This window comes from Podarcis melisellensis (genome assembly GCF_964234715.1).
Source record: "Podarcis melisellensis genome assembly, chromosome: 4".
NCBI classification, from domain to species: domain Eukaryota; kingdom Metazoa; phylum Chordata; class Lepidosauria; order Squamata; family Lacertidae; genus Podarcis; species Podarcis melisellensis.
Window position 1 is genome coordinate 100,226,389 of NC_138531.1, and position 18,741 is coordinate 100,245,129.

Consider the following 18,741-nt stretch of genomic DNA (forward strand, 5'->3'; position numbering starts at 1 on the left):
TGCCTCTCTCGCTGCCATCTTCCTTTGATGAGGAAACATCTAAGGATGCTCTCTTGGCTCCCAGCCAAGAGAGGAGATAAGGACTATCTTGCTACAAGATAGATTCTAAATGTATTTTACCTTTTTAAGTCTGTGTGCCTTCTGGGATCATATTGTGAACAGAACGTGAGTAAACTCTTTTATACTTTTATAAAGACTTGTGTAGTGTCTTGTATTTTAAGAGGGATCAAAGGGGAAATTACCAGAGTAATTATTATAGAGGTTCTAGCGAACCTGTGCAGACGTTACTGTTGCAAACTAAAAGGGGAATGTTTATAAACTCTGCTGATATTTTGGGAACTTGTTAGCACAAGTTGGATAAGGATATAATTAGTCAATATATCCTCTCCTGCACCCCAGAACATTCCCACAGATGTTTGGGCCCTGGAACGAAACGCAGGAAGAAGCCCAAAGGGGGTGTGGGGTTCAGACCCAATGGTTGTCCCTGGCATCTACAGGGAGGGCAGAAGATGGGATCCACTGGCCCCTTTGCCCACTACAAGGTGGGAAGCGTGCCCACACAGGGGCAAGGCCGGTCCCACCTCCCCACCCCCAAAACAACCAAGTGCTGCACCGGTTGGATTTCGACCTGACGTTATAAAACCCGTGGCTGCAGTCCAGAGAAAAACTGCTCATGCTACAGCTATTGAGGCTGGGGCCAGGAGTGTTGCCCCTGCCCAGAAGCAAGCCCTGTGAGAATTACTGCTCCAAGAAAGAATAACAGGTTCCTAATTGCCCAAGAAAGATGTTAAATTATTGCTCCTTCTTGGAATAACAGGTTCCAAATTGCCAAGAAAGATGTTAAATTATTTTTGTATGCCACAACGGCTGCCCGAATATTACTTGCTAAAAATTGGAAGACACAAGAACTACCAACAGTGGAAGATTGGCAGATGAAGATGATGGACTTTTCGGAGCTAGCTGACCTGGCTGGAAGAATCCGCGACCAGAGAGAAGAGGAGTTTCAAGAGGACTGGAGGAAATTCAAGGACTATTTGAATAAATATTGTAATATAAAAAAATTAGAAATTACTTGAAAGAAACAAATAGGCCTAGGATTAAACTAAGTTATAGTTAAATAAATGGGATTTAAAATGTTAAGAAAAGTGAATCAGATGGACTATAACTGGAAATTGTTTTAGTTTAATAATGATATTGGAAAGCTGTTACTTCTAATTACAAGGAAACTCAGAAGGGAGGGATTTGAGGAAGTCAACCAAGATGTTTAAAAGGCTGGATTTGTGAAGAATTAAGTTTGTTGTTATTGTTTATCTGTTTATTCTTCCTTTTTACCTGTTTTTGTGTATCATTTTGCTTTGTGGTTTGTGTTATCATTGTGGAAAATCTAATAAAAAATTATTTTTTTAAAAAAAGAGAATTACCGCTCCAGTTTCGTGGGGACTAACTTTAGCACAGGGTCGTGCGAGGTAACCCTCGAGTCGGAATCATTCTTCTACTAACAGCAAATATTGAGATGCAATCATGGGCAGGGGCTCTCCAAGATTTAAGCAGCCTCTCTCCTCCCTCGCGCCCAAGGTGGCATGACCTGGTTTCCCTCCTCTTGAAATGTGATCCTGGTTCCTTGTTCCCACCCTGGGCGCACATCGATGGTCAAGATCTTGTCTATGATGGTGGAAGCGTGGCCATCGTCTTTCATGACCTGAAGGTTTTAGAGAAGAATCATGGAAGTCCCTGGGTGAGTGGCCGCTGAGACCATATAACACCGGTCCTGAAAGACCTACATGGGCTCCCAGTACGTTTCCGAGCACAATTCAAAGTTTTGGCGCTGATCTTGAAAGCCCTAAATGGCCTTGGTCCAGTATACCTGAAGGAGTGTCTCCACCCCCATCGTTCTGCCCGGACACTGTTCTCGGTAGTGGCACCTGCCCTGTGGAACGCCCTCCCACCAAATGTCAAAGAGAACAACTACCTGACATTTAGAAGACATCTGAAGGCAGCCCTGTTCAGGGAAGTTTTTAATGTGTGACATTTTAATGTATTTTTAATCTTTGTGGGAAGCTGCCCAGAGTGGCTGGGGAAATCCAGCCAGATGAGCATTGGCTCCCAGTACGTTTCCGAGCACAAGTCAAAGTGTTGGTGCTGACCTTGAAAGCCCTAAACAGCCTCGGCCCAGTAGACCTGAAGGAGCGTCTCCACCCCCATCGTTCTGCCCGGACACGGAGGTCCAGCTCCAAGGACCTTCTGGCGGTTCCCTCCCTGCGAGAAGCAAAGTTACAGGGAACCAGGCAGAGGGCCTTCTCAGTGGTGGCGCCCAACCTGTGGAACGCCCTCCCATCAGATGTCAAGGAAATAAGCAGCTATCTTCTCTTTAAAAGACATCTGAAGGCAGCCCTGTTTAGGGAAGTTTTTAATATTTAATGCTGTATTGTTTTTAACACTTGATTGGGAGCCGCCCAGAGTGGCTGGAGAAACTCAGCAAGATGTGCAGGGAATAATTAATAAATTTATTATTATTATTATTATTATTATTATTATTATTATTATTATTATTTCCATTTGGAGGTGCCAGTTTTTGGCTTCACTAGGAGCACCCTATTGCCAAAGATGACCAAAGTCTGTCCCTGTAGGATAAAAGCTTTTCTCTAGCCACTTTCTTTCCCCGCCTCCGCCCCTCCACCAGGTTGGCATAGTCCTTTGAAAGCAAAAAGGAACCGAGGGAGAGAAAGAAGGAAATTGTTTTTTGCCACCTGTGGATTTGACTGCAGCAGCTGCTCTTTCCAGAGCGAAAACAGCTCGGTGCAGACAGGGCCCCTCAGGCAGAGCTTGCCAAGCAGGCCGCGCTAATCTGGGCTCCGTTATTTAAAAATAAAGCGAAATCCAATGTCTGATTAATGAAGACAGACAAACCCGGCGAGAGGCCGGCAGCTCCCGGTTCCTGCAAACAGAGGCGAGGCGAGATGAGGAGCAGGAAGGAGGGAGGGCAGCTAAACCCCCACCCGCTGGGAGCATCGGGGCAACCCAGGAGGGTCAGCAGTGCCAGGGCAGGACGCTCAGACTTTGGGTGCATGTTCAAGGTTGGCTTCTGAAATATACTTGGAGTCGAGAGTGGATATTTCATGCTCTTTATTCAGCTCATAGTGGTGAGGAGGAATGAAAGTTCCTCCAGAATGTCTGCTTTATATACATTATTTACACAATGGGCCCCACGTGATTGGCTAATTCCGGGATTCTCCTGTAGGCCAATCAGGTTGTGGATTCACTCCCACCTGGAGCTGGATTGGGTGGCTCCTGCGGACCAATCAGACTGCTGCATTGTTCTAGGACCAATCAGACTGCTGCATTTTGAAACCTATTGTCCTAGGACCAGTCCGACTGCTGCATTTTGGATCCTATTCAACTCAGTACATAACAGCTTCAAGCCTGTGGCATCTTCAAATCACTGCAGCCCAACCTACCTCACAGGGTTGTTGTAGGGAAGTAAAGGAGGAGGAGGAAGAGAAACATGTACAGTCAGACACTTCAGGTTGTGCACGGCGCTTGCGCATGTGCAGAAGCACTAAATCACGCTTTGTGCATGCGCAGAGGCACCAAATCACGACCCGCACATGCTCACATGCAGCGCTGTGGGTTGCGAACGTGCTTCCTGCACAGATCACGTTCGCAACCCGAGCGTCCACTGTATCTCAGACCCCCCAAGGACCCCTGTTTTCCAGGGACTTCCTTGATTTAGAGAAGCTGTCCTAGTTTCCTATTTGATCCCAGAATATCCCGCTTTTCCTTAGGACATCCCTATTTTTATTGGGGGATGTGGGTTAAACCACAGAGCCTAGGACTTGCCGATCAAATCCCCGTGACGGGGTAAGCGCTCGTTGTTCAGTCCCTCTTCTGACAACCTTGCAGTTCGAAAGCACGTCAAGTGCAAGTAAATAAATAGGTACCGCTCCAGCGAGAAGGTAAATGGCATTTCCGTGTGCTGCTCTGGTTCGCCAGAAATGGCTTAGTCATGCTGGCCACATGACCCGGAGACGTCCGCGACTGGACCTAACAGTCAAGGGTCCCTATACTTTTTACTATTTTCATTGGAGAAATGGATGGATGGATTTATCCAACCCCTGAGCCATCTGAAGGCAATCCTGTACTGTATAGGAATAATTTTTTATGTTTAATGTTTTATTATATTTTTATCTATTTTGGAAGCTGCCCGGAGTGGCTGGGGCAACCCAATAAGATGTGTGGGGTATAAATAGTAAAATTATCATTACGGAATGGGACGTCCCTATTTTCATCAGACAAATATGCTGGAGGGTATGGTATCTTGAGCTTCTTGCACGGGGCAAGGAATGGGATATAAAGGCAATTAATAAATAATTTTTATATACTTGAGTTCTCGTAATGTGATCATATCTCAGCACCTTGCCTTCTTTATTTAAAAGCATCAGAGGACACAGTCAACTTGCTTAGGTTTGCAAAGATAGCTGAGAAATTTGCACTGGGCTCCACCCCACCCCCAAAAATGTTGGTTTTGAAGACATGACCCCCACACTGGTGGCCAAACTTTCCAATGCTCTTTCGGGATCCAGTTTGAATTGTCCCGGGGGGGTGGGAGTTTGCAGATTTGTGGGGTGGGGAGAGATGTTCCATATACTTCAACATTTCTCCCACAAAAATAGGGGTGTCCTAAAAGCCATGGTTTTCCCAGTAGTGATGTATGGAAGTGAGAGTTGGACCATAAAGAAGGCTGATTGCCGAAGAATGGATGCTTTTGAATTCTGGTGCTGGAGGAGACTCTGGAGAGTCCCATGGACTGCAAGAAGATCAGACCTCTCCATTCTGAAGGAAATCAGCCCTGAGTGCTCACTGGAAGGACAGATCCTGAAGCTGAGGCTCCAGTACTTTGGCCACCTCATGAGAAGAGAAGACTCCCTGGAGAAGACCCTGATGTTGGGAAAGATGGAGGGCACAAGGAGAAGGGGACGACAGAGGACGAGATGGTGGGACAGTGTTCTCGAAGCTACCAGCATGAGTTTGACCAAACTGCGGGAGGCAGTGGAGGACAGGAGGGCCTGGCATGCTCTGGTCCAGGGGGTCACGAAGAGTCAGACACGACTAAACGACTCAACAACAACAAGGAAAAGTTGAGCGTTCTGGGTTCAGATCGGAAACAGGGGCAGCTTCTGTAAAACCGGGAAAAAGGGATACCTGGAGGGTCTGGATGTTCTGGGGGAGTGCCATATTGGGAGGCATAGATCTGGAAGGAGGAGGCCCGATCCGAAGCAGAACAGAGAGACGGGCTGAGTAGGCGATCCGTTCTGGTGAGTAGAGCTGTCATCCTGACATTTCACGTGCAATGAAAGAAAGAAAGCAATGTGTGGGCAGCTAATGGAGGGGAAAGCGGGAACACGGGGGGAGGGGGGCCTGTGGAGTCTGAAAGGGTTTTGAAGGGAGGGGGGATCGTTTTCCCTTTCTGGCAGGCTTAAAAGCTTTCCCAGTGTACAAGTACACAAGCACACACACACACACTTGAGTTCCTGCCCACATACATCTTGACTTTAATAAGGTTTAAGTTAACTGTTGCTGGCTCCTGGCGACGCTATAATCTCTCCCTTTCAAGGAACTCGGGGCAGCAGACTTGGTGCCAATCACGGCTGCCAGTCCGTGCAGACAGAATTGGCCTAGATGGGCCAGGGGTCAGACTTAGCTTCTAGGTGCCTGTGGTTTAGAGAGGTCGTTTATCACGTGCTTAATGGCTTTGGGGTTGTCGGCTTGCACAACCACAATGTCTTTATCAGTGACTTGGATGAATGAATGGAGGGGACGCTCATCGAATTTGCAGATGACACCAAACTGGGAGGGGTAGCTAAGGCCGCAGAAGACAGAATCTGAACTCAAAACGACCTGAACAGATCGGAGAGCAGGGTGCAAGCTAACAAAATGAAATTCAGTAGGGACAAAGTTAAAGTTCTGCACTTAGGAAGAAAGAACCAGATGCACAAAAATAGGATGGGGGACACCTGGCTTTCTAGCAGTACAGTGGCACCTCGGGTTAAGAACTTAATTCGTTCTGGAGGTCCGTTCTTAACCTGAAGCACCACTTTAGCTAAGGGGCCTCCCGCTGCTGCCACCACACAATTTCTGTTCTCATCCTGCAGCAAAGTTCTTAACCCGAGGTACTATTTCTAGGTTAGCGGAGTCTGTAACCTGAAGCGTATGGTAACCCGAGGTACCACTGTACACGTGATCAACAGATCAACGTTCTAGAAACTAAGCCTTATGAGGAACAGTTGAAGAAGGTAAGTATGTTTAGCCTGGAAAAGAGGAGACTGAGAGGAGATATGAGAGCCATCTCCCAATATCTTAAGGGCTGTCACCTGGAAGATGGAGCAAGCTTGTTTTCTCCTGCTCTGTAGGGTAGGACTCGAACCCGTGGCTTCAAGTTGCGAGAAAGGAAACTTTCTGACAGCAAGAGCTGTTCTGCAGTGGAACCGACTCCCTTGGGCAATGGTGGACTCTCCTCCCTTGGAGGTTTTTAAGCAGAGGTTGGATGGTCATCTGTCCTGGATGCTTTAGCTGAGATTCCTGCGTTGCAGAGGGTCAGACTAGATGACCCTCGAGGCCCCCTTCCAAGTCTATGATCCAATATGATTCTATGCATTGAAGAAGGATGCTGACGAGCTGGAACGTGGGCAGAGGAGGGCGACAGAGATGAGCAAGGGTCTTGCCATCATGGCTAGTAGCCATCAATCATCCTCTCCTCCCTGAATGGAGAAACATGCTTTTGCCCGCTTCCCCTGGCCATGGATTCCTCCCAAATTTGCAGAGAAGAAGCCCAGATAGCTCTGCTCTGCCTCTTCACTTGCAGACAGCAATGCTTCAAAATAACAGTTGCCAGAAGCCACAGGAGGAGAGAATGGCTCTGGTGCTCAAATCCAGCTTGCAGTTGTTGTTGTTTGTTTGTTTGTTTGTTTATACATACATACATACATACATACATACATACATACATACCCTGCCTATCTGGCTGGGTTTCCCCAGCCACTCTGAGTGGCCGCTGTCATAGGGTTGCCATATTTTGAAGAGCAAAAAAAAGAGGACACATTTGCAGACTTTTTACTTTTAACTAAGGGACACGGGTGGCGCTGTGGATTAAGCCACTGAGCCTAGGACTTGCTGATCAGAAGGTTGGCGGTTCGAATCCCCGTTGCTCTGCCCCAGCTCCTGCCAACCTAGCAGTTCGAAAGCACGTCAAAGTGCAAGTAGATAAATAGGTACCGCTCCGGTGGGAAGGTAAACGGTGTTTCCGTGCACTGCTCTGGTTCGCCAGAAGCAGCTTAGTCATGCTGGCCACATGACCCGGAAGCTGTACACCGGCTCCCTCGGCCAATAAAGCGAGATGAGCACCGCAACCCCAGAGTCGTCCGCGACTGGACTTAACGGTCAGGGGTCCCTTTACCTTTACCTTTACTTTTAACTATGGATCACTATGATCACTCTCATTTTACCTACCCATGAAAAGGAGGACATTTCCTGGAAAAAGAGGACATATGGCAACTTGGCAGGTCCTTCCCTCCTTGAATGGGACAATCTTTCTGGAGAGGGAAGGGTTAATCCTCACTCTCACAGTTGCCAACTTTGTGATTTCTTTATTTTTATTTTATGAGCTTTCCCATCACGGAACTGTAGCGTTGGACCAGGATCCCCAAAGGCTGCTCAAATATCCTTAAGTTATCAATTAAAGGAATAAAGTGGGTAGAATAAAGTTTTCCTCCCTCTCTTCTAACAGTAGCTTCAAAAAATTTTACACATCACTTGGAAAGACAGGTGAACTAATACCAGTGTACTGGAAGAAGCAAAGATCACCCGTGTCGAAGCAATGATTCTTCAACTTCAACACCAACTTTGTTGGACTGGTCATGTTGTGCAGATGCCTGATTGTCATCTTCCTTTCTTTTTTTTTTAATAATATTTTTTATTGCTTTTTCCCAATCGTCAATAATTCAACAAAAGCGACTTTACAAAAAAGAAGAAAAAGAAGATTATAAAAGGAAAAAATTCACGTTTTACAAACAGTTTTTCATGATCCACTGGACTTCCCCGCATCCTCCACCCCCTGCATCCTTTACAATAAAGAAAAATAACAGCAAATTGATACCTTGTTTCCTACGTTTTTGTACTTTCATCAAATTGTATTTTAGATTTAGGGTATTTGTTATTAGCTCACTTTTCCATCGATCCTCAGAATAAAAACTTTACTCTAAACTTTAGTCATTTCACAGTCGTAACTTAGTTTCCACCATAATCAAAATTCCTGATTGTCATCTTCCAAAGCAACTACTCTATTCCAAACTTAAAAATGGAAAGCGTAATGCTGGTGGTCAACAAAAGAGGTTTAAAGACTATCTCAAGGCAAATATTTAAAAATGTAGTATAAACACCGACAATTGGGAAACACTGACCTGCGAGCGCTCCATAATAATAATAATAATAATTTATTATTTGTACCCCGCCCATCTGGCTGGGTTTCCCCAGCCACTCTGGGCGGCTTCCAACAGAAATGAAAAATACACTAAAATGTCACATATTAAAAACTTCCCTGAACAGGGCTGCCTTCAGATGTCTTCTGAATGTCAGGTAGTTGTCCATCGCCTTGACATCCGGTGGGAGGGCATTCCACAGGGCGGGCGCCACCACCGAGAAGGCCCTCTGCCTGGTTCCCTGCAACTTGGCCTCTCGCAGGGAGGGAACCGCCAGAAGGCCCTCGGAGCTGGACCTCAGTGTCCGGGCAGAACGATGGGGGAGGAGACGCTCCTTCAGATATACTGGACCGAGGCCATTTAGGGCTTTAAAGGTCAGCACCAACACTTTGAATTGTGCTTGGAAACGTTCTGGGAGCCAATGTAGGTCTTTCAAGACCGGTGTTATATGGTCTCGGCGGCCGCTCCCAGTCACCAGTCTAGCTGCCGCATTCTGGATTAGTTGTAGTTTCCGGGTCACCTTCAAAGGTAGCCCCACGTAGAGCGCATTGCAGTAGTCCAAGCGGGAGATAACCAGAGCATGTACCACTCTGGCAAGACAGTCCGCAGGCAGATAGGGTCTCAGCCTACGTACCAGATGGAGCTGGTAAACAGCTGCCCTGGATACAGATTTGACCTGTGCCTCCATGGACAGCTGTGAGTCCAAAATGACTCCCAGGCTGCGCACCTGGTCCTTCAGGGGCACAGTTACCCCATTCAGGACCAGGGAATCCTCCACACCTGCCCGCCTCCTGTCCCCCAAAAACAGTACTTCTGTCTTGTCAGGATTCAACCTCAATCTGTTAGCCGCCATCCATCCTCCAACCGCTTCCAGACACTCACACAGGACCTTTACCGCCTTCACTGGTTCTGATTTAAAAGAGAGGTAGAGCTGGGTATCATCTGCATACTGATGAACACCCAGCCCAAACCTCCTGATGATCCCTCCCAGCGGCTGCATGTAGATGTTGAAAAGCATGGGGGAGAGGACAGAACCCTGAGGCACCCCACAAGTGAGCGGCCAGGGGTCTGAACACTCATCCCCCACCACCACTTTCTGAACACGGCCCAGGAGGAAGGAACGGAACCACTGTATGACAGTGCCCCCCGCTCCCAGCCCCTCAAGACGGTCCAGAAGGATGTCATGGTCGATGGTATCAAACGCCGCTGAGAGATCCAGCAGAACTAGGAAACAGCTCTCACCTTTGTCCCTAGCCCGCCAGAGATCATCAACCAGTGCGACCAAGGCAGTTTCAGTCCCATAATGAGGCCTGAATCCCGATTGGAAGGGATCCAAATGGTCCGCTTCTTCCAGGCGTGCCTGGAGTTGTTCAGCAACCACTCGCTCAATCACCTTGCCCAAGAATGGAAGGTTTGAGACTGGGCGATAATTGGCCATTGTGGCCGCATCTAAAGATGGTTTTTTAAGAAGCGGTTTGATAACCGCCTCTTTCAGCGGGTCTGGGAAGGCTCCCTCACGGAGGGAAGCATTCACCACCCCACGAAGCCCATCGCCCAGTCCTTCCCGGCTAGCTTTTATAAGCCAGGATGGGCAAGGATCCAGGAGACAGGTGGTTGGCTTCACTCGTCCAAGCAGCCTGTCCACATCCTCGGAGGTAACAGATTGAAATTGATCCTACACAACTTGACCAGACAGGACTCTAGCACTCTCCCGCCCCGGCCCTGCTCCCACGGTGGAGTCTACTTCTTCCCGAATCTGAGCGATTTTATCTGCAAAAAAATTTGCAAAATCATTGCAGGAGAACATGTGGCCCGTACTGGGCCTCGATGTTACAGGTGGTTCCGCTAAATTGTGAACCACCTGAAAGAGTCTCCTGCTGCTGTTTTCTGCAGATGCAATAGAGGCAGTGAAGAAAGTCTTCTTCGCCGTCGCTATCGCTACTTGGTAGGCTCGACGTTGAGCTCTAACCCGTGTCCGGTCAGATTCAGAATGAGTTATCCGCCACCGGCGCTCTAGCCGTCTCAACGATTGTTTCATTGCCCTCAGATCTGTGGAAAACCACGGGGCTCTCCGGGCTTCATGCAATCGGAGAGGGCGCTTCGGAGCCAAACAGTCAATAGCCCTGGTTAACTCCACATTCCAGCGGGCCACCAGGGAATCGGCTGAAAGGCCATCAACATGGGATAAAGCATCCCCTACCACTCTCTGGAAACCATTTGGATCCATTAAGTGGCGGGGGCGGACCATCCAAATCGGTCCCACCTCCCTGCAGAGGGGAAGGGTTGCGGAGAAGTCCAGTTGCACCAGGAAGTGATCTGACCATGGCACTTCTTTTGTTTCGCTTTTAGTTAGTGTCAGATCACCAACATCTGTAGAGGTAAACACCAGGTCCAAGGCATGTCCGCGGCTATGGGTTGGGCCAGACTTATTCAGGGACAGCCCCATGGAGGCCATGCTTTCCACGAAGTCCCGAGCGGCCCCTTGTAAGGTCGTGTCGGCATGGATGTTAAAATCCCCTAGGACGACCTGAAGCAGCTCAGGCAGGGAATCCTTGGTGCAGCGGGGAGGTCGGTACACCAAAAGGAATCCTGTACTGCCCCTATTGCCCAACTTCCAGAACATGCACTCAGAAAACTGGGTCTTCCCAATAGGACGCCTGGTGCAAACTAATGACTTCCTAAAAATCACTGCAACCCCCCCTCCCCGCCCACATGACCTGGGTTGCTGTGCGTAAGAGAAACCTGGTGGACAAGCAGCGGCAAGGACAGGCCCATCTGCTTCATCCAACCAAGTCTCTGTTACACATGCCAGGTCAAGTCCTCCATCCATGATCAAGTCATGGATGGCAGTGGTCTTATGAATCATTGACCTGGCATTGCACAGCAACACTTTCAGGTCATGTGGGTATCCCTTGCTGATTCTAGTATTCATCCGGTTAGGACCAGACCCAGAGGCAGGGATAGTCCTCAGACAACGACTAAACCTGCCTCCTCTGTAATGACATGGTCTGGTCTTAGCGTAACTCCTCCTCCTACCCGTGATCACTGAGATCGGTTGTCCCAGTGCATTCCCCCCTGTGAAACATATCCCAGCCATTTTGTGGGCTGGGGCCCATTCCCTGGCAGCCCTGACCCCTCCCCTTCAGAGCAAAATAACCCCTTTAAAAAACACAACAAAAAAACACACAAATACAACAATACAAACAAAAAACAATAAAAATTACAAAAATTACAAAAACATAAAATCAAACAAATTCCCAGGCCCAATAAACCTCCACCGCACCCCCCCCAACATACAAAAAATTCAAAATAAAATTTTTTTAACATTTTAAAAGCACTCTGCAGCCCTCCAGCAGTGACAGCAACTGTTCTAGTGAGGCCCGTCAGGCCCTGCCCCCGGCCAGATGGTGAGTGGCAGGAAGGGGCAGGACCCCATACACTCGCATACAGGAGAGTCCTCCCGGGCAGCAGAGTCCAGCAGTCCTTTATGAGGCTTCAGGCCCCGCCCCAGGCCAGATGGTGAGTGGCAGGAAGGAGCAGGGCCCTCAGACACTCACATACAGGAGAGTGGGAGAACAGCCTTCACCAAAGGTGTTGTGGGCTTTGAAGACACTCGAACTCAGGACGCAAGGGAGAAACGTGCTAAGAGGAAGGCACGCTTGGCAAATCCACGCCGTGATCAACTCCCGCCTGGAAACCAATGTCCCCGCTGTGGAAGGACGTGTGGGTCCAGAATTGGCCTCCACAGTCACTTGCGGACTCACTGTTAAAACCGTGTTTATGGAAAACAATCTTACTCGGCTATGAGGAATCGCCAAAGAAGAATGGACCTCTGGTTGCCCCCTGTGAGAACAGGAGGGTGGACCAGATGAGGCACTGGGCTGATCGAGCAAGCTATTCTTATATTCTAATTTCTTATTTCTTCTCTTTACCTTCATCAACAAAACTTCCACCTGACCTTAAATCCTGCATTCCAACATCCTGTCCTTTCCTTCCTTCTGGATAGGACTTTAACCACCCCCAGCCCAACTCCTGGTCCTCATTTCTTCTCCAGCCCCTCTGATCCTTTTCTGCACAAAAGAGGGGGTGTTTGAATTTTCACTTGCGTGCAGAGCTGAGCGCTGAGCCTCCTGCCGTTGAAGCCCGTGAAGGTCCCCCCCCCCCGCCTCCCACCCCAACCCACGCCGAAGTAATAACTGCTGCCGATTAGGAACAGCGTCTCTTTAATAGGACAGCCGCCGCGCTCTGCCAGACTTTAAAACAGTCATTATTTCATCAGACGCCCCATTAAATTGTCAATTTCCCCCACACCCTGCTCCAACTCGCTTTCCCCACGACTGCTCAGTGTGACAGGATCCAGGCTCTGCAAAGCCTGAAGCACAAAAGTGGCTTCCCCCTGCGGTCCCAGGCGGCAGTCTCCTCGCACACGGCACCCGCCTGCTGCACCTGTTGGATGTCCAGCCTGTGGAGCTGAGCCAACGTCCGCTGGCCAGAAGATGGGACCCTCGTCTATCTATGTCCCACCTCCCCCCCCTCGCAAGTAGCTCAAGGTTCTCCTTCGTCCCATTCCAATCTCACAACAACCCTGTGAGGTAGGTTAGGCTGACGTCGCCCCTTGAGCTTCAAGTAAGGATTCTAACCCTGGTCTCCTAATACAATAATAAATTTTTATTTATACCCTGCCCTTCCCGGTTCAAAAAACCGGGTTCAGGGTGGCTAACAACAAATTTAAAACACTTAATTGATGCAACAAAAAATAGCACAAAAATTCTGAATTCAAAAATCAATTTAGGGGTAAAGCCATTCAATAAACATTAGATGATCACCAGGGCTAGCTGGCTAAATTAGTCCCACTTGGGCCAGCGAGGAGACCAGGGGAGAATTAGCTGTGGGATCCCAAAGCGGGTAATCTTCATAAGAAGAGGAGGGGGAGGGAAGGAAGGGGAATAAAAGATCAGGCTAAGTTTAAATTGAAAGCCAGGCGGAATAGCTCTGTCTTACAAGCCTGATGGAAGGAGGTTAAATCCTGCAGGGCCCTGGTCTCCTGGGACAGAGCATTCCACCAGGTCGGAGACATCACTGAGAAGGCCCTGGCCCTGGTGGAGGATAGTCTGACTTCCTTAGGGCCCAGGACATCTAAACTATGATTATTCATGGACCTTAAGGTCCTCTGCGGGGCATACCAGGAGAGGCGGTCCCATAAATACTAGGGCCCTAAGCCACAAAGGACTTTAAAGGTCAAAACCAGCACCTTAAACTTGACCCGATACTCGACCGGGAGCCAGTGCAATCCTCTAACCTCTGGCTTGTCATTCAGGGTTGTTGTTGTTTTCTGGTTGTTTCAAGGCAGCTTTGCAAAACATTACTGGCACAGTGCCTCCAGGGCTGGCAAAACAGTGTCTAGACAAGAGATTGGCAGAAGGTAGGTTAGGTAGGTCTCTGGGTGAGATCTAAGACATTGTGGTGATCGTGGGGGACTTGGTGAACGTGTGCACGTAGTGTGTGGCCACTGTAGAAGAGGCAAATGCCATGCTAGGAATCATTTAAAAAGGATTTTGGGGGGAAACTGCCCAATGCCCTAATGCCATTATACAATAGACTAAATATAGCTACTCCTTCTCCCTGCCAGGGCACAGCGAGAGTGTCTTTCACAGAGTCCTCTTACAGGAAAACTCAGTGAGCTCCAGCTCCTATCACGTTCCTATCTAGCAAACATGTGTTGTTGGTTTTGATTGCATTCCAAATACCCCACAATCTGCCCCATCTGCAACAAAACATCTCTCTCCCGGATCGGTTTCTGCAGCCACAGCAGGCGCTGTAACTGTCAGGAGCTGGCTGGTGGCCAGCTTGAGAAAACAGCACGCAAGAGGTCATTTAACAGAAGATTTATTTCATACAAGTAATTAGCCTCCGACCGCTCTCTCCGAGCGACCATCTATCACAATCAAGTTGACGCTTCTGAAGAACACTTCCGGCTACTGCAGAAAATCTGAACCACCTATCCTTACATTTCTGGGGTCGCACTGCATCACTCTGTGGACTGATGTTGAGCTTGTAGTCCACCAAGATCCTTTTCACATGTACTGCTATTAAGTCAGGTGTCCTTCATCTGATATTTGTGCATCTGGTTCTTCCTGCCTAATCTAAGGCTCGTGTCACAATGACCTGGTGCCAAGTGATGAACACAGGCCCCGGTACCTCTGGGATCAAATGGGAGGTGATGCAGACTTCCTGGCATTTCCTCAGCTGTTTGAGGAGCTACACGGGAGAAAAAGAGAGGACACTGCTCTTGCAGGTGCAGGGAGAAAGCTCTCCCTGGCCATGATCCCAGGCTGTTGAAGAACACTTTCTTGTGTGAACTAGACAGTATGGCTGAGCTCAGATCGCTCTTCCTTTGTCAGTACACTGCACTTCAAAATTCAATGTTGTTACCTCGTCTTGCAAACATTTTCCCTGGCCTTATTTATCTTCTTTGTCTCCCACTCGTAATAGAGTTTTGCTGAAGTGTTATTCTGGCGGATGCTAACAAGAGAATTTTATTTGGCGGCGGGGAGCGTCTTCTGGAGGGTGGGGGGGGTGATAGTTATTTGTTCTATTGTCATTTGATCTATTTTGCATCCCTTCAACCTTCGCAGTAAATGTTACTGACTAAAAAATGACAAATACCTGCACTGCCGAGGACATTTCTATTATCCTGTCCTTAGATATTACACTTGAAAATGAATAAAAATATACGAGGAAAGTAATACCGTCACGGTTTATTGGATTAGAGTTGCTACCTTTGGCCGGGCAAAATAAAGGACGAGAGACTGTCTACATTGTGGGGGGCTGGACTAGACGATCTCTGGGGACCCCACACTACAGTTCTATGAGTCTCAGAGCAGTTCTGCGGCTGCCAGAGAGGCCCCAAGGAAATCGGCACAAGGCGCCTCAATTCCGCCGCGGCTGAGAAGCTGGGAGCAGCTGGTACGTTAAACCCAAAGTGGCAGACAGAGGCTCTTGAGAGATGGGGTTCATGCGAGGCTGCAAATGAGTTGGCCGGGGAACTCCTCAAGACGCTGGAGGGAATGTTTCCAAGAAAATCGAAGTCGAAATCCAGCTTTGGAGGGTGATGAGCTGCAGCTTCGAGGGCCACCGGCTGCAATGCCACTGCCCGGCGCTAATCTGTCGTGGCACGCTTTGCCAGCGCTGCAGGGCTGCAAATGGAGCAACTGAAAGGGACACGGAAGTCGGGGCAGGGAGCAGAGGGCAATTATTTACAGCGAAGAAAGAAACACACCTCCGGTTTCTTCCTTTTTCAGTAAAGGTGGTTTTTTTTTTTATTTCATTTTGTAATCATATAAAACCATTATAACAATGGAGGGAAACTGAAAGATGAAAAGCAAAATGATAAAATTGGCACGTGGGTTTAAGGAATCACAAAGTCCAGCTGATTATCAAGCTGAGATTCCTACCTTGCAGGGGGTTGGACTAGATGACCACGTGGGATCCCTTTTAAGATTTTATGATTCTAACCACAGCTGGAGACCTGGTCTTCTTCCCAGAGCGCTGCTACGGCCAGTGCCTACACATGAAGGAACAGGGAAGCAGAGTTGCCATGGCCAAGCATCTCAGATACTTTTGACTCTTAAGTCAGACCTGCTCTTGTGAGACAGGAGATCTTCCCCCTGCGCTTAGGACCAAACTTGTCTCTCTGGAGTTGGGATTCATTTAATCATCTCATTTACATGAAGCTCTGTCCCCTCTCTTCCTTCTGAGGTCAAGGCTCTGAGAACTGTCAGTACGTTCCGTCTTATCTTCGCGGAGATCTGTTTTTATTTTATTTTTTCAAATTTTAACAAAAGCCCACACTTATCTGAGCTTTCTGGCAAATTGGATTGCTCGCAGCTTTAACTCTCAGCTACCGGTCAAAGATGTCGCCATCTGTTAAATGCATTGCCAGATGTAGGCATGGGGAGAGAAAAAGAGAAAGTCTGTTGGGTTGAATGTTTGACGGCTCAGGGTACATCGAGAGGAGCTGAGGTGTGTTTGCTTCTGCACAATGGGCAACCACATAACCCTGGTGTGGGGGTGTGTGGGGGTGTTTGGAGAATAGCTGTCATGGCTAGTAGCCATCGATAGCCCTCTCCTCCATGAATTAGTCTCGCCGCCAATTGGTGCCAAAGAAGGATAGAACATTCTTTATGTATGCTACAACAGCAGCAAGAATACTCATCGCAAAGTATTGGAAGACACAAGATCTACCCACCTTGGAAGAATGGCAGATGAAGGTGATAGACTATATGGGACTGGCAGAAATGACTGGCAGAATCCGAGACCAGGGGAGAGAGACAGCGGAAGAAGATTGGAAGAAATTTAAGGACTATCTTAAGAAACATTGCAAAATTAATGAATGTTAGAATGACGTTGGTTTAGAAATTACGTGGTTTTCAGCTGTAATGGATAAGTAAAAAGAAAAGCCAAAAATTAAATGAAAATTAAGGGAAAGGATTTGCTGAATTAATAAAATAGAAACTGGAATACAGAAAGGGGAGGTATGAGGAAGTCGGGGAAGTAAGTTATAAGAAAATAAGGGATTGAGATTATACTTGTTATTAATTTTGTCTGTTTGTATTATTGTTTTGTTTTGTTTTTATATAATTTTTGAAAATTTAATAAAAATCTTTTTTAAAAAAAGAATTAGTCTCGCCGCGTTGGCAACACTGACATCAAATTCCAGACATTCCACTGACATTTATTCCAGAGGCCTAAGGCTCTGCAACAACAGGGGCACCGTTTTTGTTATTACGCACCTCTTTTGTTCCGGGCAGTCCCCCCAAAATCCCTTTTGCGCAAACCCTTCTGCCACTTTCCATTCCTGGCGGTCATTGCAAACTCCGCGTTAATTGGTTCAATTGATCAAGATACAGATAGACCACCATTTCATTCACATTCAAGCGATGTGCCGCAAATACATGGGCGCATCAAAATCAAAGGTTGCCAGCTAACTGTATAAGACTCCCCACACTCACTTTAATTGTCTGCATAAGCCTGGTGGCACAGAATCATTGAGCTGTAAAGTTGGGAGAGACCCCAAGGATCATCTAGTCCAACCGCCTGTGTTGTAAACAAAAATTTGCCCTTTTCCCTTATGGGGTATCCAAGAGCCCATATAGAGTCCTTATGTAGGTTCCCTATTGGTAGGAGAAAATAACAGAGGTCCAGCGCCGAGGGCCTTCTGGCAGTTCCCTCATTGCGAGAAGCAAAGCTACAGGGAACCAGGCAGAGGGCCTTCTCGGTAGTGGCGCCCACCCTGTGGAATGCCCTTCCAGCAGATGTCAAAGCAATAAACAACTACCTGACATTCAGAAGACATCTTAAGGCAGCCCTGTTCAGGGAAGTTTTTAACGTGTGATTTTACTGTATTTTTGGTTTTTATGGAAGCCGCCCAGAGTGGCTGGGGAGGCCCAGCCAGATGGGCGGGGTATAAATAATAAATTATTATTATTATTATTATTATTATTATTATTATTATTATTATTATAACAGAGGCCAACCAGAGAATATTGAGAAGCAAAGCAGCTAGTAAGCTTTGATCTTTATTGATCTGTTGCAACAGGGTGCTCCCCTCACCTGCAGGAGAGAGGGCGGACCCAGAAAAATGGCGCGCAAGGCCTTATAAAGACTTTTGAAATTGCCACCCTGTAGATCAAGACCACCCCCAGAAACATTATACATACATCACAGAAGAGGTGTAACCTAAGACCACCCCTCAGATACATCATACCTACATCACATAAAAGGCAGCCTTAAAACAGAAATTTGAATGTTGTTTTTCTCCTGTCATTGTTTATCTCCTGTCTGGCAGGTTACTTGATTGGATTGCCTGGGGAGCCTGGCTAGTCTTTCGTAGTGATAAATACTTACCGTATTTTTCGCCCCATAGGACACACTTTTCCCCCTCCCAAAATGAAGGGGAAATGTGTGTGTGCGTCCTATGGGGCGAATGCAGGCTTTCGCTGAAGCCTGGAGAGTGAGAGGGGTCGGTGCGCACCGACCCCTCTCGCTCTCCAGCCTTCAGGAAGCTATCCGCCCGAAGCACGGGGAGCCCTCTGGAGGGCTCCCTGTGCTTCGGGCAGGTGTTCGCAAGCCTTGTGCGCCCGGCGGGAGGTCCCGGTGGGCGTGCGAGGCTTGGGGCAGCAGCCTGCAGCCTGCAGCCTGAAGCACGGGGAGCCCTCTGGAGGGCGCCCCATGCTTTGGGCAGGTGTCTGCAAGGCTTGGGGCTGCAGCC

The 18,741-nt window shown here is 48.0% G+C and overlaps 1 long non-coding RNA gene across 1 annotated transcript in view; it reads left to right on the forward strand.

Moving 5' to 3' along the window:
* The first annotated feature begins 289 nt into the window (after positions 1-289).
* Positions 290-18,741, forward strand: part of LOC309369442 — a 74,437-nt gene continuing 55,985 nt past the window's right edge. Inside the window, exon 1 of the long non-coding RNA XR_014168137.1 lies at positions 290-414. This is a non-coding gene — a long non-coding RNA (uncharacterized lncRNA). The remainder of the gene's footprint in view (positions 415-18,741) is intronic.